The sequence below is a fragment of the Prionailurus viverrinus genome, chromosome D3, assembly GCF_022837055.1.
Source record: "Prionailurus viverrinus isolate Anna chromosome D3, UM_Priviv_1.0, whole genome shotgun sequence".
NCBI lineage: Eukaryota > Metazoa > Chordata > Mammalia > Carnivora > Felidae > Prionailurus > Prionailurus viverrinus.
The window spans coordinates 46,740,650-46,761,067 of NC_062572.1; the positions used below are offsets into that span (position 1 = coordinate 46,740,650).

The window sequence follows — 20,418 nt, forward strand, 5'->3', positions numbered from 1 at the left end:
AATTTAGAAACAACAAACCATGAAGTAGGATCAACCAAAAGAAGTCTTTTATTCTGCCAATGAGCAAGCTACAAGGAGGGCCATCTTTTGCTTAGAGGTCCAGAGTTTATTTTATACCACTGGCATTGTTTCCCTCTTTCTCATATCAAAAGACATTATAAATATTTCTGCTCAGACATACCAAATATACCATTTTGATCAAACTGCTAGAACAGTCCAGGCTTACAAACGATTTTACTAATTTTTCTCTTCAAATTTGTCAGTGAATTAATAGTCCATATAACTTACTAGTCTAATGTCCACACGCTAAAGATTAGAGCCACCTAAATGAAAATTATTTTAGTAATGTGTTCCAGGAATTTGACATAATTGTGGCATACCTACCAAAAAGCTAGTAAGATTTTTCTGTTATCTTTTTTCTTAATGTTTATTTTTGGGAAAGTGACAGAGTGTGAGTGCGGGAGGGGCAGAAAGAGGGAGACACAGAATCTGAAACAGGCTTCAGGCTCTGAGCTGTCAGCACAGAGCCCAATGGGGGACTCGAACCCACAAACTGCAAGGTCATGACCTGAGCCAAAGTCAGATGCTCAACCAACTAAGCCCCAATTTTTCTGTAATCTTATAGTAAAATTAAACATCAAAAATCTTTCTCTATAACCCCTTCTCTCTTTAGCATGAGAATGAAAGGTTTCCCCCTCCTTACACATGGACTTTTGTCCTTAGCAGTTGTATTCAAATTATTCCAGTCAAACAACTGGTCCCATCTCTAATGATCCATTGCTTTGCTTTAATATGTGTTTGTGTTCCCTCGTGATCTCTGACAGAACTCTGGAAAAATAAGTTTGATCTCTTCATTAAACTCAATATGAAGTGTGGCTGGCATGCTTGCTGCTTCATTCAACATGCAGCTGTTACCCACCATCAGCTTTTTCACATGGTGCAAATTCTCAGGTGATGGGCCAGATTAAGAATGAAGATTTTTCTGGTCCTCTTGCCACAACAGAATCTGTTTCTCACTCTGGCACCTGGATAGCTGACAAAGTCCCAGCAGAAGAGCCATCTTCCCTGTCATTTCACTTTTAGGCATGCAGACCCACATGCTGATTAGCAACCTGCAGGCACTTTCTTGATCTCTGACAATACTTTTGACTATGAATTCTGCCTCCACTCTATACCCAGTTTGTATACTGCCACGGTACCATTGGTAGAAGCTGTTGCAATCCACCTTTCCTCCTTGACAGTTTATTTCAGTGGCTCCCACATACAGCTAAGGTTCTGAGTCACTGCCTGTCTGTTTTTCCATGGCATGACTTCAGGGAAAGGCTTTGCAAGTGTTTGATGATGGGGCTTTTACCTGCACCTTGGTTGGATCTTCTTGGAACAGTGCTAGAAGGTATCCCTCCCTGAGCACTGAGACCATGCCAGTCCTTTGTCTTTTTTCTCATCTTTGTTCTCTGGCTCCTGGGCCTTCCCCCAATAGCTCTGTTTAGGTTATATTACCTCATGTGCAACTAGATTTGTACAGTTCTCTTCTGGTAGCAAAAGCAGAATGTCATTCTCTTTTATCTAAAGAACTGAACCTCCTTGCAAAATCTGTAGAAGGCGCTGGATCACAAGCCTTGAATCTACTCCGCAATGAGCACATTTCATATCCTTATTTAATCAAATCGTGGGATACATAAGATTTATCAAATTATAGAAACAGAAGGTTCTAAGAGATTTCCTAGTTATTTTACCTTACAAGTAAACAGAGGTTTGGAGAGGTAGGTTATTTTTTAAAATAAACAGCTACTGATAAACAGATCTAGGACTAGAACCCAAGTTCAGGGATCATTCTTCTCTACCACTCTGCCTTTTCTTCTAAACTTTTTCTTTTTGTCCACATGAAAACTTTCTGCTAAAGATGCCCTCAGCATGTAGTTACTTAATGAATAGTTTAATGGGAGAGAATGAAGAAAGAGATATACTTTATATCAATGCTTTATAGGATGGCTGAGTAATGGCCCCTCCCAAAGATATCTATGTCCTAATCCATTGAACCTAAGAATATGTTACCCTACATTGTAGAAGGGACTTTACAGATACGATTAAGTTAAGGATCTTGAGATAAGGGGATTATTCTAGATTATGTGGGTGGACCCAATGTAATTACAAGAGTCCTTATAAGTGAATGTTGAAAGTAGCACAATATAATAGAAGGTAGACTGTCATAACTTAAAAATGCATGTTAGATACACTAAGCAACCACTAAAAAATAAAACAAAGAGTATAGCAAAATGGAGAGAAAACAAAAGTTTTTAAATATGCAATTAATCCAAAAGAAGGCAGGGAAAAAAGGGGGGGAAGGGACAAAGAACTTATGGACAAATAGAAAGCAAACAGTAATACAGAGCAACATACAGCTTCAGAGATTCTGGGGACACCATCAAGCATGCCAACATATGCATAATGTGAGTTCCAGAAGGAAAGGAGAGAGAAAAAGGAGCAGAAAGAATATTTGAAGAAATAATGGCTAATAACTTCCCAAATTTGAGGAAAGATATGAATCCTGACATTCAAGAAACTCAACAAACTCCAACTCTGATAAACTTCACATATAGGATAAGATCCACACTGACATGTTATAATCTAATTGTTGAAAGCCAAAGACACAGAAAGAATCTTGACAGCAGCAAGAGAGAAGTAACTTGTCATATCCAAGGGATCATTAAAAAGATAAAAAGCTAATTTTTTAAAATCTTACCAGTCCCTTTCTTCTTTCCTTTTTAAAATTTATCTTTCCATTTTGAGAGAGAGAGCACATGCACGCGCACTAGCATGAGAGGGGCAAAGAGAGAGGGAGAGAGAATCCCAAGCAGGCTCCATGTTTCCAGTGTGGAGCCAGACATGGGGCTCGATCCCACAAACAATGAGAACATGACCTGAATCAAAATCAAGAGTCAGACGCTTAACTGACTGAGCAACCCAGGCACCTGAAGAGCTAATTTATTAAGAAGCCACAGATTCCAGAAGGCGTTGAGATGATTTATTTAAAGGGCTGAATGGGGGAGAAAAACCTGCCAATCAAGAATTATACATCTGGCAAAATTATCTTTCAAAAATGAAGGAGAAATTAAGATATTCTCAGGTAAACAAAAAATTGAAAAAGTTCATCACTAGTAGACATTCCCTATAAGAAATGCTAAAAGGACTCCTTCAGACTAAAATGAAAGAACACTGGATAGTAACTCAGAGCCATATGAAGAAATAAAGAACTCTAGTAAAGGTTTTGTATGTACCTACATACATAGGTAAATACAAATGGCAGTATTTTTTTTTGTTCTGTAAACCCTCTTTTTGTTTCCTATATGATAAGCCAATTAAATAAATAAAATAAATACATAAATAAAATAAAACCCCTTTTTGTTTCCTACATGATAAGCCAATTAAATAAAAAGCTAAGTTCATAAAAAGCCAAATTCATAAAAAAATTATAATTCTGTGTTAATAGGTATATGATGTATACAGATAAAATTTGTGACAATAACATAAAGAAAGCAAAGCTGTGTAGGAGCACAGTTTCTTTATGGTACTGAAACTAAGGGCAGTGCTCCTGGTGGTCCTGTGGATCTGTCTCTTGCTTCAACAGTGTTTGGAACAGATGGAACAGACCCAGGGATGCCCCTTCTACTGTACAGTGGATCATAGATTTATTTAACACCAGCAGGTTCAGAGGAGACCGTTTCTCCAAAGATCTGAGCACCAAATGCAAGAGGGAAGGGTAATTTATAGTTGTCAGCTTCCATATCTGTGGGGGTTTTCGCCCGCAGCAAACAGGGCAAGAAGAACCCAGAAGAGGGGTCTCCAAGCTAGAGACCAGAGCTTGTTTTAGTCCCATCTGCCATCTTACAGTGTAAAACTTCATTCATTTTCCCAACACTACCAGCCTCTGACCACCCTCCAACCTTTTTTCCAGTCACAACCTTCGGAGCCATCTTCTTGCCCACCCTCTGCCTCCAGGACCAGCCAACACCCGATTTTGAACTTAGCTCCTCATCACCAATCAACCATGAGCTCCCAGATTCATCAGAATTATTCCACCAAGGTAGAGGCTGCCCTCAACTGACTGGTCAATATGTATCTGTGGGCCTCCTACACCTACCTCTCTCTGGGCTTCTATTTTGACAGTGACGATGTGGCTCTGGAGGATGTGGGCCACTTCTTCTGCGAGTTGGCTGAGGAGAAGCCAGAGGGGAGCTGAGCATCTGTTGAAGATGCAAAACCAGTGCAGGGGTCGCGCCCTCTTCCAAGACATGCAGAAGCCGTCCCAAGATGAGTGGGGTAAAACCCTGAATGCCATGGTAGCCTCCCTGCTTCTGGAGAACTTGAACCAGGCCCTTTGGGATCTGCATGCCCTGGGTTCTGCCCACGCAGACCCCCATCTCTGTGACTTCATGGAGAATCGCTTTCTAGATGAGGAGGTGAAACTCATCAAGAAGATGGGTGACCACCTGACTAATCACAGGCTGTCCAGCCCCCAGGCTGGGCTGGGCGAGTATCTCTTCGAAAGACTCACCCTCAAGCACGACTAGAAGTCTCTGGAGCCCAGCAGCCTTTGAGAGGGTCCCTCTGGCATTCCCCCAGGTGCCAGGGCTTGTGCTTGAGTCTCTCCTTGTATCCACTAGGCAGCTTTTTAACCACCCTGAGCCCTCTCCCAATCCGTGGACCAAATGAAAACAATAAAGCTTTTTTGCAGCAAGCAAGCAAGCAAGCAAGAAAGAAAGAAAGTTGGTATCAATTCAAACTACAGTGTTATAAATGCAAGGTTATTAATTATAATTCCCATGGTAACCACTATGAAGATAACTACAAGTTTATACAGAAGAGGAAATGAAAAAATCACATGATACAGTAGGAAAAAAAGATCAAACACAAATGAAGGCAGTATTAGAGGAACTGAGAAACAACAACAAAAAATTTGATACATAAAAAACACAGAAAAACGGCAGAAATAGTTCTTCACTACGAGCAATTGCTTTGAATATAAATGGATTAAACTTGCCAATTAAAATACAGATACTGCCAGAATGTATTAAAAGAAAAAATGATCCAACTATATGCCGCCTACAAGAGACTCACTCTAGATTCAAAGACAAAGTTTTCACCTCAAATTGGAAGCAAATAGTTGTCATAATTAAGATGGAAAAAAACTGCATAGGCATGTGGAGCAGGAAAAGGGTGTACGTCAGGAATTCAGTGTTGGACACATTAGGTCTGAGATGTCTGTAGACACTCCAGTGAAGATACTGAAGAGGTTGGATATATGAGCCTGAAGTTCAGGGGGAAGATCCAAGCTAGAGATAAATATTTATAGTCATCCTCACAGATTTGGTCTTTGGTTTTGGTTTTCATTTTTGTTTGTTTGTTTGTCTTTCTGTTACTGATTTGTTATTTAAAGCTCTTGGAATAATGAGATATAAAGAAAGAGTCTGTGTTGATAACAGTTCTAAAAACTGAGTTTGGGGTCATTTCAGCATAATCATTTGGAAAAAAAGAGTAGGAATCAGTATAGGAAACAGAAATAGTGGTTGATAAAGCAGGGAAATCAGAAAAGCCAAGTGATGAACAAGTTTTAAAGAGAAAGCATCTGCTTTGTCAAAAACTATTCTGTCTTTTCTTCCCAGGTCTGGTTTGAGACATTCTCTCACCTCATAATTGGTGTTTTCTCCTCAGGGGGTAGTTTATTATTAAATCCAAAGTCTCATCCACAAGAAACAATCATAATGGGTTACCCATGGTTCTGATGCTGCGCGCGTGTGTGTGTGTGTGTGTGTGTGTGTGTGTGTGTGTGACATTATAGTCTAACCCTGAAGAGTAGAATGGGAAAATCATGGACTCTAAAGCCAGTCTTAACTCCACCACTTCTATACTAGTTGTGTGGCCTTGGACAAATCACTTAACCTCTCTCTCAGCCCCAGTTTCCTTGTGTGTGCAGTAAGGTTAACAATACTGTAGCTATCTTATAATCTGCTGTTAGAATTAAATGACTTTCTATATGTAATGACACCATAAGAGTTCAAAAATGTTCATTCCCGGCTCCTTTTTAACATAAGGGAATATGCCCATATCTCGATGTTCTTTCAACTGCTGAAATTGAATATCTTCTCCTGCTGACTGGCTTTTCGTTCTCTGGATAATGGCTTTTATAAAGAAAAACTTATTTCAAATGCAGATAGTTAGGAGGTAATGATTTGACTTGTTCTATGAGGAGTCCTTTAGGAAAAGGAAATATTCCTTCAACAAAGTTGCTTTGATACTAAATGGGTGGGAAGTGAGAGGAGAAAATTTTAAGCAGGTCCATTTGAAGCAATGGAGATGAAGATATCTCTTTGAATATAAAGATAATGTAGCTCCTAAATCAAAACTCTTCCCCAACACCTCTAACCCTTTATTCTTAACTCCCAACCATCATCAGACCTCTTTCCCTACTACCCCTACTAGCACTTCTCCCCTATAAAACAAAAGATGTTACAATTGCTTTTCCCATTTCAAAATCATGAAGCTTCCACATGGAATTTACTTGCTATTTATGTTATTGTGATTTTTTAATTGGATTAAGCCATATTTCTTTGGGGGTAGGGTGCAGCGTGGTGGGGGTGAGAGGAAGGAGAAAGGAACTGTAGAACAGAGAGGTATGAAATGAAACCATCTGAAAGCCAGAACCCTCCAAGAAAGTGAAGGTGGTTAACTCTTTAAGGCAATCTCCTCAACCTCTTTCCCTTGATTTCTTCAGGATGCCTCCTTGTTTACACCATTTGGATTGAGTAATCAAGAAGGAGTGTAGAAGAAGGTGCATTAAAAAAGTTTTACGATATGCTATCAAATCACAGAAGGGGCAAGAGAGCCTTAGTCGTGTCACAAAAGGTAAATAAGCTTCAAAAACTACATGTAGTCTATAGCCGTACCTACTACAGTTGGAGAACTCAAAACTAATAGTATCTATCAGCTTGCATGCAGGATATGACCTGCATATCCCAACTGCTAACTGAAACACGTAGTTTCTGTTTTGATCCTAATAACACATAGCATTTTATTCATTTAGACTCAGAGGACTCCTGCAGCCCTGAACAGGGTTCACTGAAGTAATCTCTCCTGTCTCTGCCTTATCTCCATTATAAATCCAAGGTGTCTTTGGAGATGGATGGGTACCAAGTTATCTAACTTAGGCTGGCCATACAGGCATCTGGGGAATTTCTCCTGGTAATACATTAAGAACAAAGAAGTCCCAAAGTACAGAGGATATATGCAGTTATGCTTCACCATTCTTAGTTTTTCTACCCAACATTTATCACTATTCCCAAAATACCAAAGGAGAAACAAAAGAGTTACCAACAGAAAGAAGGAACTTGGAAAGAAATTAGAAAAATTAAGATTTATCAAGATAACAAGGGAAAAGCACATACTCTAGCAGTATAAGAAAGTTACCTCATAGGATTCATACTGCAGATACCTAACATGAGCTGGAGGAACAGCGTGGATCGCCAAATGTCAAGTAACATCATTATTACCAATCTCTCTGGTAATTATCAAACTTTTTGTTACGGTGTCTGGACTCTAATAACACCACTCAGGTGAACAAAGAGAGAAAGAAAACATGGGGAAGAGGGAAAAACAGGGCAAATACCTACTTCAAAGATAAAACCACCTGAATGATACAGGAGTCTTGAAAGACTGCCTGAAGGAATCAAACTGCATTACAGGCCAGGAGCAGGGCTTTGTTTCTGACAGTCTCCACACGGTCCAAAATTCCACAGTGATATAGTGTGATCATCTGGATGAACTGAAACATTCAGCTGTACCATGGCAAAAGGACACCCACACTCATCAGGTCCAAAAGCCACTATGGAACCAAAGAGAATGGAAGTTTGGGGTCTAAATTATCTAATCTGGGTTAGATTTGTTACTCCACTTTGCTATGATATAAACTGTTTAGATACATTTATTTAGTTTGCCTTCTTTAAAATTAAAAATGAAGAGTGGTCATGTAAGTGATGTTAAAATATCTCAGAAGGACCTCCTTAGCCTAGATCCTGTCAGTTGTTTTCAACTGTAAAACACAAATATGTTTAACCAGTGAAGAAAAAAATCATTGGCAACTGGGTTGCCATGTGTCAGTCATGAAAATGCTCCTCTCAGACCTTTTGGTGTGAGAGCATAATTGACTGACAGCCTCAGATCCTGTCCCTCTGGATCCACCACTGCATTTGCCCTAAGGCCACACTTCCAATGGACTGCTCCCAGCCAATGACAGCACAGCAGAGGCACTAGGGCAGGCCCATTCTGGCAATCCACAGGACTCTTTGGTGACTGTGATTTCAGGATTCCCCATCAATCTGGCCAAATGTTTCTTGGCACTATACTGCAGTCTGAGACACTTCCTACACAATTCTCTATCCTTCCCTCTCTTCTACATGATCGGAAGACCTTTCCCCATCTTCTCCTGCTGAACTAATATGCCCTGAAGGCCTGAAGGACTACAGGAAAAAAGATCTGCATTTCAACTATCTATCAGAATGTTTTAAAACTTTACAAGGGCACAGAGACTTACTTATTTCTTTATTTTTATTGCAGTATAGGTAATCTGTTAAGCAAAGCAGAGTCTGAAGATGACTAAGAAAATAAGCCTGGAACAAAAATGCTTTGCATCTTAAAATTTGCATAAAACATAACCAGAGCACAAAGGGGTAGATGCAGCCTCAGTGCCCAGGTAAACATGCACTGTGCCTTTGGTGCCGATCCCACAAATGGGATCTGCCCAAAGCTGGTCTTACGTGTGTTCCTAACTTGTCTGAAAATGTTTAGAGATTGTCATTCCTGGATCAGCACTTTTAGTTTGGGTTTTGGTGCCAAAAACACCTTTAATTCTGTGGTTTCCATTCATCTGCTATTGGCTTGACTATTGATTCATGCAACCTCACCCAAAGAATAATAAATGGTTTGCCAGTTCTAGTGGAGTAAACCTAGATTAGAAGCTGTAGTTTGGTGGACGCTGCTCAGACGAGTCAGGTTCTGCCAGGTTGGTGGTTGACTTAACCTAAAATAAAGTGCAAGGATCTACTCGCTTTCCAGATATGTCCAGGATTCTAGGAGTGGTCCAAAGTTGATTTGGATCCATGAAAGGTATGGTTCTTCTGGGATTCACCTGGAACACAGGGATCCTAGAGATATTCTTATTCCTTGTGACTAATGAACAAATCATTTAATGCCTCTGTACTTTCATTTCCTACTGGATATAAATAATCCCTCTTTGAGATGGGTTGTGATGCTTTACATATTTGTATAAAATGGCTTGAACTGCTTTATTAGGAAAAGGGAAAGAAGTTCTCATATGCACCATTTTTAATATCAGAACAAAGAATTTGATCAAACCTTCAGGCTTAGTTCACTAGACTTTCTCAACTTAATTGATCTTATGTATGCTGAAGTCTCTTGAATGAACATTTTATTGGCACATTTTATTTTTCAAGGGTGACTAGTATATCTAGCACTATGATGGATATTAAATAAATGCACATCAATGTGCAGGAAGCAATATGGCAAAATGAAGAAGTCATTGACTGAGAATCCTGAGACCACAGTTCAAGTTCCACCTGTACTGCTAATGCACTATAGAATCTTCCATGAATTACTAGGCTTTAATTTTCTCTTTTGATGTCAATCACCTCTTAAATAACATGTGTGTCTTTATAAATAAAAAACCTATCACAATTTGTGAAGTTGTTGCTCATATGAGTTACTATAAGGAGAAGCTACTTTTCTGAAAAGAAGAAATATGGAGATACGTAAAAGTAAATACTGTCATATTTTATTTTTCTCAAAATCTGTACCGCTTTTTAAAAAACATTGTGGTATAATTCAAAGAGTGCTAGACCTGTGTTCTAAAAATGGATTTGCAGGGCGCCTGGGTGGCTCAGTGAGTTATGCATCTGACTCTTGGTTTCAGCTCAAATAATGTCTCACAGTTTCATGGGTTCAAGTCCTGTGTTGGGCTCTACACTGACAGCGCAGAGCCTGCTTGGGATTCTCTGTCTCCCTCTCCTTCTGCCCCTCCCCAGTTGTGCTGTCTCTGTTTCTCTCAAAATACATGAATAAACTTTTAAAAAATATTTAAAAAAATAAAAATGAATGTGCTACTAACTGGTTTGGGGGATGTGGGCAGCTTATTTCACATTTGTACGATTCAGTTCTCTTTATCTGTAAAATCAGGGTGTTAGGTTAGATTAATTCTAAAGACCCTTCTTACTCAATCTAAAGCCTATTCTAGTCCCAATAGTCTATAGTTCTTCCAGGTGACATTTTTAAATGTCTGCTTTTTTTTTTTTTGTCCTGATTACAGTGGTAATCCTGTTCATTTAAGTGTTCAAAGACTACTGAGATATATCAAGTAAAAACTTAAGAGTCAAGGCTCCTGGGTGGCTCAGTTCATTGAGCATCTAACTCTTAATTCAGCTCAGGTCATGATCCCAGGGTTGTGAGTTCAAGCCCCACATCAGGTTCTGCACTGAGTGTAGAGCCTGCTTGGGATTCTCTCTCTCTCTTCCTCTGTCCCTCTCCCCTACTCGTGATCTCTTTCTCTAAAATTAAGAACAAAAACAAAACAAAAAAACTTGAGTCCATCATGATGTTATTCTTTAGAGATTGGTGCTACCAGCTTACTATACAATTTTTCAAAATTAAAAACACATTTTTTAATGTTTATTTACTTTTGAGAGACAGAGCATGAGCAGGGGAGGGACAGGTAGAGAGGGAGACACAGAATCTGAAGCAGGCTCCAGGCTCTAAGCTGTCAGCACAGAGCCCAACGTGGGGCTTGAACTCATGAACCATAAGAATATGACCTAAGCCAAAGTCAGACGCTTAACCGACTGAGCCACACAAACGCCCCCTAATTTTTCAAATTTTTGACTGATATACTTAGATAGATGTATTATTAGTATAATTACTATTTTACAAAATGAAAGCATGTCATACATGCTTTTATGATATTTACCTTTTCATTTAATAATATATAATGAACATCTTTCAGTTGGATATGTGTAGCTCTATCTCATTCTTTTTCATAATTCTTTTCCACTGAATCAATATATCCAATTTATTTATCTCCTATTGATGAACATTTAAATTGTTTTAAAGTTTTTATACTGAGCACCCTGGACCACCTATAGGCATCTTTGTTCATCTATTTTTGTACAACTGTGAAAGTATTTCATTAAGGTAAATTCCCAAAAATGAAATTTCTGGATGAAATGGTACAATTTCATATGTAGAGCCAAACTGCTCTCCTATAAAGTGTTAACAATTACATTCCTACAATGTATGAGATAAGAACACTAAGTGGTTCTAAGCATGCTAATTCAGGTGTACCATGTGCCAAGGAACGGGGAGGCATATTATCTATTTTCGGCCTTGCCTTAAAATAAATCTAAGCTAGTGCTGACATAAAGGATATACCCTTAATTCAGACCTGGTGGATCTGCTATCAGACGTTTCACATGTGGTCCCAGAAAGCAGAACTCATGCCAATGTATAGAAATTATCGTCAGATAAATTCTGACTCCATAGGACAAAACTTTCTAGCATCAGAATTTTCCCCTTAAAAAAAAATGCAGTCCTTCTTAACTAGTGAGTACCAAGTCACTGTATTATAGATGGTGTTCAATTGAAGGCTGGACCGTTGTCTAGTAAGTAATCAAATCTGATGACCTCTAACATTTCCTTCAGATTCTAAGGCTCAAGGATACCTAGATTTGAAGGATAGGAATGAGGGTTAAAATCTCCCACAGACACTTGCCTATCTAGACTGTCTCAGTCAGAATAGCAATTTTTATGTCTTCTCTAGCCCTCATATTTGAATATTTCATTGGGTTAATTTTTGCAATTTTAGGTAACTACCTCTTTCAGAGCTCAAGGTTAATATTTCTATTTCCATTTATTCAACAAGTATTTGTTAAGCCCCTAAAATGTGCCAGGCAGAGTACTAGCTGAGGATCCAAGAGTGAACAAAACAGACAATTCCAGCCCTCATGGAATTTATGGATTATGCACATAAACATTTGCTACATTTGCAGGCAGCCATAAAACATTTATTTTAAACGACTATAAAATTAATCAGATAGGCTATCCAGGAAATGTGAATATGCTCATTAAGAGAATCAGAGGGGTGCCTGGGTGGCTCAGTTAGTTAAGCATCCAACTTCAGCTCAGGTCACAATCTCGCAGTCTATGAGTTTGAGCCCTGAGTTGGGCTCTGTGCTGATAGCTCAGAGCCTGGAGCCTGCTTCAGATTCTGTGTCTCCCTCTCTCTCTGCCCCTCCCTTCTCGATCTCTCTCTCTCTCTCTCTCTCTCTCTCTCTCTCTCTCTCTCAAAAGTAAACAAAAAAAAGAAAAGAAAAGAAAATCAGAAACATGTGACTAATATTTTTAAACCATTACTCACCGTTGATTCTTTTCAGTAGACATAAAGAAAAACAGAAAGCAGAAATAATTACCTGAACTTCTGAGGTAAAGGGAAGAGCCAAAGTAATTATCTAATCCAAAAGAAAAACAAACAAAAACACATTTACTCTGATTGTCTAGGAAATTGCATCTGTGTTCGCTTTTCACCTTTGGGTCTTAAAAGGGCCCAAATTCTAAGATTAGAAACCTCTGAATACTCTAAGAACTTGATGACATCTCTGGCCCCAAGCCTAACTAATGTTAAATTTCATCTGTTGGAAAGGCTCAGAAACAAGAGAAAATAAGGAGAGAAAGATCTACAGGATGGCTTGGGTTGAACTGTATATGTTTATGAAGAAAAGTGCCAAGTAGACCACATGTGTCAAGGGGAAAAACACCATAAAGAGATATCCCAAAGAAACTTCTGTGCCAAAACTCTTGGGTAAAAATATCATTATCTCAGGGTACATTCCTCTCCTGTCATGCATGCATGAGCAGAATGCTTCCTGTCGAAAGCTCATTCCAAAAATGAAATGTAGTCCCATGGCAAGCCTAGCTTCCCATTAAGGCAGGACAGAGTAAACAAAATAATCCTCACTTTCAATTACATTGCTTTATTCTAGGCAGGATCTATAATGTTCAGGGAATAGGAATCATCTAAGAAATTCTGACCCTCTGAAATATAGCCACCCCAGTTAAACTTAGCCAAAGGTTTTTTAATGTGATTTTCAAAAAACTCAGGAAGGAAATTTTTATACCTCAGGAGCTTAAATAAAAAATCTATCAACTATTTCTTTATAAGGTTCCCAACCTGCCATCAGTGAAAAACATTACCTTATATCCTATGATCCAAATGTGGCCCTGATCATGTGTAACTAACAGGTAAAGCCACAGGAGCAGATATGGTTTCTCTCCTACAACTTGAAGGTTAACCCATTTGATGTTTCATTTTCACTCCAGATATTAATTCCTTTCTTTTTTTTATCATGCTCAGGATACAGAATTCTGTATCCTGATATATAATGTACATTTTGACCTTTATTAGGTTGCAACAAATTAAATGGCCAACCTTAGACCATTTCGACCTATTAAAACAGCAATTTCACATGGGTTCAACTCAAGCAAGGTCTCATCTTTCCAGACTTCAATATTTTCATCTATAACTTGAGGCCATTTAATAAGATGAGTTCAAAGATCTTAGGTCTAATATTCTATGATTCTAAGAGTTGCAGTGTCAAGTTCATATATAGATACACAGGGGAACATAAGCATTGGTGCCATTTGCTATTGCTACAGAAGGAAGAAAAATAATTCACTAAACAAGTATTTACGGAACACCTACTTTGGGCAAGGCTCTATTAAGTAGGTATTCTTATGATATACAAATGCTGGAGCTTGTTAGGCTATTATGAAGAGAAAATTCTAAAATATTTGGGGGGGGTAATTTTTTGAGCTTTAAACCAAATTTAACTTTGTGTATGTCAAGTGCTTAGTCATACTTACAGATTGTAAGAAGAATGCCTAATAATTACACTCATGATTTTCTCCCAACACCCTCTAGAGCCCTGGACTGAGTCTATGAATGAGAAGGAACAAGCTGCACCACAAGAGTTTCACAACTTCTTTTGGGCAATCACTTCATTATAAAGGGTAATTTATGAAGTTATAAATGTGCCAGATTCTCTAGAGTAGGTGCTCACTCTTATGAATAAGAAATAAACCACTAAAAATACAATAACTCTTTTAGGCAATCAATCATTCATTCCACAAACATTGCCTGGCTGTTTATTATGTCAGGCACTGGGCTAAGATTTGAGATACAGAAACAGTCCGTCTCTTCAAGGAGCTCACTTCTATTGGACAAAACAGATAAATACTTGCACTACCTTGAGACAAGCATGTGCAAAGTACTATAATGATATAACACAGCAGGAGAGGAGCATTAGGGCACTCAATTCACAGAGGTGAGGCAAACATGTTAAAGGAAATAAGACTGGTAAGGTAGATCGGAGCTAGATTTTTAAGTCCTAAAGGCCAGCTAAAGAATATGAACTGTTTTTGCATGTAACACAAAACTGCTGAGGGGCCTTTGAACAGGAAAGTAGTATAATCAAATTAGAAAATGTTGAAAGATTATAAAATGACAGTGTGGACGATAGTTTGAGTAAGTTGGAGTCGTCAAGATCAGCTAAAAAGCCATTTTAACAGTATTGAAAAGAGATGAGGAAAGACTAAACTGAACAGAGTAAAACACTCTAAACAACCACCGACTAGCACCCAGAAACTTAAAATCCTTCATGTGTACCATTCAATCCTGAGCTCCATGTATTCACAAATCAATCAATTAAAAACTGTGTAATGCCCAAACAACTCTTACAACTGACTTTTTTCCCCCAAGAAATTGGCCAGGTTCCATAGCACAGCACAGGAATAATTACCTGTTCATTGATTGCCACAAAATCATTTACGCTGGGGAGACAAAAAGCTCATGGAAGGGTTTTTAAGATGAAGTAGATACCCCCAAAATTCTAATATCACATTTAAGTCCTCCTGCTTGAGTATCACATTAACTCAATATGTTAACTCTTAATTTTCCATGTAGAAAGGAAACTGAAAGGATAATCTTACAATAGGAAAACAAAATTCAGAGCTTATTTGGAATCCTTGAGGTAACTCTCTGCAGCAACAATGCCATCTTCCTATATTTTTGCTTAGATTAATTTTAGGATTTATTTTCCTTATTTGGAACACAACTGTAAGCGGTAGGTCACAAACAAGCTAGGGTATAGAAGGCTTGGGAGCTAGCATTTGCTACAGATATCTAAAAATACATAATACACATGACAAAAATAAAATTTGATTCTCAATTTCTAGATATCAAATAACTAGCTGGTGGCATTCTCATTCTAGTTATTAGACAACTATTTAGGATGGAAGGACTGAGGTGGTCAAATGAAAGAGTGAATTACTGCACCCTCACCAACTATGAGTCAAAGGAACATGTTTCTGATGGCCCAAAGTAAGCCTGAACAAGAGAGAGTCACCCCTGGGGGACATAGAATTATTCAGGTTATCTATTTTAACTTGATATATTTCAGGAGTTGGAGGTAAGATGGAAGAGGAATAGGGCAACCCTAAGCTTGCCTCCTCCCTCGAACACAGCTAGATAAATATCAAAACATTCTGAATACCCAAGAAATCAATTTGATATGTTTCAATAGTTTGCGGTTTTTGAGGTATGGGTTCATTTCATCTAAGTTGACAAGTTTACCTGAGTAGAGTTGTTCATAGCTCTCCATTATTATCCTTTTAATGTATGCAGGGTTCTTTAAGGATACCCCTTTTTTCATTCCTAACATTAGTATCTTATGTCTTTTCTTTGTCCTGATTATAGTTGTATTCATTCTACTGATTAAAAAAAAAAAAAAAGCCTTCAGTTTCATTGGTTTTCTCTCTTTTCTGTTTATTTCATTGATTTCTTTTCTAAATTTTATTAAGTCCTTCCTTATGCTAACTTAGGGTTTATTTTGCTAGTTTATTTGGTCTTCTGGTTTCTCAAGGTGGAAGCTTAGATTATTGATATGAGTTATTGATCTTTGTTGATTTCTACTGTGGTCAGAGAACAGACTTTGTAGGATTTCAATTATTTTACATTTATTCAGGCTTGTCTTATGAACCTGGATATGGTCTATTTGGTGAATGTTCCTTATTCATTTGAAAAGAATATGTATTTGAGTGCCTGGGTGGCCCATTGGTTAAGCGTCCAATTCTTGGTTTCCATGATCTCATTGTTGGTGAGTTCAAGCCCCGTATCTCTGTCAAGCTCTGCACTGACACTATGAAGCCTGCTTGGGATTCTTCTCTCTCCTCCTCTCTCTCTGTCCCTCCCCTACTTGTGCTCTTTCTCTCTCTCTTTCTCAAAAATAAATAAACAAACAAACAAACAAACTTGGAAAGAAAGAAAGAAAGAAAGAAAGAAAGAAAGAAAGAAAGAAAGTGAGCAAAGGAAGGAAAAGAAAAAAGAAAAGAATATGTACTCTAGGGTTATTGGATTAAGATACTCTATAAATGTCAGTTCATTGAGTCATTCAGTTCTTCTATAGTTTTATGATTTTCTGTTAGTTTTATTATTGAAAGAAAAGCATTGAAGTTTCCAATACAATTGTCAATTTATCTACTTCTTTCAATATTGCCTATGGTTTGCTAAATGTATCTTGAAAGTCTGTTGTTAGGTACAAACATATTTAGGATTTTTATGTCTTCTCAGTGAACTGACTCTTATCACTACATAATGTCTCACTTTATCCCTGGTAATTTTCTTACCCCTGAAATCTACTTTGTGTGATCTTATGATAAACTTCTCCAGCTGTCTTTTGACTAGTGTTTGTATGATATGCTTTTTTCCATTCCTTTACATTTAACCTTCCTGTATCATCATATTTGAAGTAAGTTTCTTGTAGATAGCAGATACTTGGGTGATGCCTTTTTACCCATTCTGATTATCTTTTAATTGGTGCACTTAGATGTCTACATTTACATTAAATATAATTATTGACATGTTTAGATTTAGGCCTGCTATTTTGTTACTCTCTCTTTTTTATGTTTTTTCCTTCCTCTGTTATCCTTTTCCTTCCTCCTTTCGGGTTATTTGAGTATTTTTTAGGAGTTTATTTTAATTTATCCAATATAGGGATTTTTTTGTTTTTTTACTTTCTCTTTGTATAGTGTATGTGGTGGTTGCTGTAGATATTACAGTACACATACTAAAGTTATTCTCAGCCTAATTAGAAGCAATTTTTTTGCCACTTCAAATGCAGTGTAGAAATTTTTCCACAATATAGATCCTTTTACCCTCCCAACTTCATGTTGTAATTGTCTTGTGTATTACATCTACATATATTGAAACCCCCACCAGACAATGTTACAGCTTTTACTTTCAACTATCAAATATATTTTAAATAACTGAAATGGAGAAAAGTTGTCTATTATATTTACCCAGATATTTGCCATTTATACTGCTATTCCTCATTCCCTCTGGGAATGCTCCAAACATCCCTCTGGTATCATTTCCTTTCTGTGTTAAGAATTTTGATTTATACAAAACCACACTCAGGTATCACCTCACGCCAGTCAGAGTGGCCAAAATGAACAAATCAGGAAACTATAGATGCTGGAGAGGATGTGGAGAAACGGGAACCCTCTTGCACTGTTGGTGGGAATGCAAATTGGTGCAGCCGCTCTGGAAAGCAGTGTGGAGGTTCCTCAGAAAATTAAAAATAGACCTACCCTATGACCCAGCAATAGCACTGCTAGGAATTTATCCAAGGGATACAGGAGCACTGATGCATAGGGCCACTTGTACCCCAATGTTCATAGCAGCACTCTCAACAATAGCCAAATTATGGAAAGAGCCTAAATGTCCATCAACTGATGAATGGATCAAGAAATTGTGGTTTATATACACAATGGAATATTACGTGGCAATGAGAAAAAATGAAATATGGCCTTTTGTAGCAACGTGGATGGAACTGGAGAGTGTGATGCTAAGTGAAATAAGCCATACAGAGAAAGACAGATACCATATGGTTTCACTCTTATGTGGATCCTGAGAAACTTAACAGGAACCCATGGGGGAGGGGAAGGAAAAAAAAAAAAAAGAGGTTAGAATGGGAGAGAGCCAAAGCATAAGAGACTGTTAAAAACTGAGAACAAACTGAGGGTTGATGGGGGGTGGGAGGGAGGAGAGGGTGGGTGATGGGTATTGAGGAGGGCACCTTTTGGGATGAGCACTGGGTGTTGTATGGAAACCAATTTGTCAATAAATTTCAGAAAAAAAAAAAAGAATTTTGATTTATAACCCTTTTAAAATAGGTCTGTGGGTGATACATTCTACTAGTTTTCCTCATCTGAGACCATTTTTATTTAACCTTCATATCCTGAAGGACATTTTAAGTGGATGTCCTAGAAGACAATTCTTTTCTTTCAGCACTTTAAAAATGCACCATTTTCTTCTTGCCTGTACAATTTCTGGTAAGAAAACTGTAGTTATTTGAATAATACATTATTTTTATCTTGCTTCTTTCAAAATATTTGGTCCTTAGTTTTTAGTAGTTTAACTGTGATGTATCTAAGCCTAGATTTCTTTGGGTTTGTCCTGGTTAGTATTCACAGAATTTTTTGAATCTGTAGGTTTGACAACATGGATGAACCTTGAGGACAATATGCTAAATGAAATAAGCCAGTCACAGAAATACAAATACTTCATGATTCTGCTTATCTTAATTCAGAGTCAAATTCTTAGACTCAAAGAATGGAATGGCAGTTTCTAGGTACTGGGCACAGGGAAAATGGGGAGTTACTGATCAAATCAGCAGGCATAATGCATCTGTTAAGCAAGATAAATAAGCTCTAGAGACATGCTGTATCTCACTGTACCTATAGTCAACAATAATGTCTTTTTTGTATACTTTAAAACTTTCTTAAGTCTGTAGATCTTATGTTGTGTTCTTACCACAGCAAAACATTAAGAATAAAAAAGGAATGTATGGTCTTACTTCTTTGAGCATATTTTGCCAGATAATTCCAACAGCTGTGACATATTAGCATCTATCAATTCTTATGTCAGTTGAGATTTTCCTGGTGTTCAGTTCTGTTCTATGTGTGTGTCACCCAATGACCATTCTGAGACTTGGGCTGAACTTAATTCAGTTCTCAGTCTTTGGTATGCTGTTTAGGATAAGATCCATGCATGAGAGCTCAAGAATGAGCCCCAGAGTTCACAGACAACTTTCAAGGTTTTATTCTCAGGCTCCCACTTTCTTTATAATCCCCCTGGTATTCCTGGTGTCCTATGGCTCCCTTTTCAATGATCTGGTCAGGAAGCCGGACTTCTCTACACACTTCCCAAGACTGATCCCTCTGTGGGGATAGCAGCAGGATAATAGAAAGAGAGAAAAGAAAGCAGCAGAGATTCGCTTCACCCTTTTGGAACTACAACACCTACAATCAGAGACAAATGTTCCTCTCCCTCAGTTGTAGGTGCTGAGGGCTCCAGCTGCTGCTCTTCCTGCTGCCACTTCCACTACCACAGTATGACTGCCTAGGGACTGGAGCACAAGAGAATGGAAAAGAGATTCAAAAGAGGAGAAGAAGGAGAAAAAGGAGCAGGATTTCCCCCCTTTTTTGAGTGTTAACTGATCCCTTTTCTTTTCCTTAAGCCAGAACTAGAGGTTTTCTCTTGGAACTCACTCTGTCCATGTGTATGCCTGCTTCTTGATTTGGAGCTACCTCACGTTCAAGCTAGAGGTTACCAGAGGATAAGAAATGGTAATCTCATCCTACTTGGTGGTGTTTTGAATTCTTTTCTTCTACCATCTGCCTACTACCATTTACTTTTCAGAATCCTCAAATTCATTCTGTCCGGGTTTTATAGCTTCAGTGGGAGAAACGAGGTGGAATATGCTTGTTCCACCTTACCTGTATCCAGAAATTTAGCAGGCATTTGCAAATATTGTGCCTGCACCTTCAAAAGATTAAAATTGCAGTATTGCTCCCATTAAGCTGACGTTTGTTTTTTTCCATTTGCTTAACTATAAGTAACCTACTTCAACCACATGTTATCAATTGACCCACAAGAGGTACTGTTTATTTTCAGAAATCAGAAGCATTCTTACAGATAATTTCCAAAAATACTTAGTCATGTGCTTTCTACTTTGCTGTTTTCTATTTTACTAGGCTGAAAGACTATAAAACATTCAACTATACAAAGACAAAATTTGTATTTAAGAGAAGAAATAAGAGTATTGTGTTGCTTGACAGCAATTTGAATCCCTGCATGGCTGGACCATTTGATTATGCTATTTAAAGCAACAAACAACAGCAGACAGAGTCCCAACACACCAAGACTAGCCAACTGAAAGGCCACTGACACAAATAAAGAACTAT

At 38.0% G+C, this 20,418-nt stretch overlaps 1 pseudogene; it reads left to right on the plus strand.

Annotated features, from left to right (window-relative positions):
* Positions 1–3,930: 3,930 nt before the first annotated feature.
* LOC125148926 (ferritin light chain-like) lies at positions 3,931–4,616 on the plus strand (annotated as a pseudogene).
* The last annotated feature ends 15,802 nt before the right edge of the window (positions 4,617–20,418 follow it).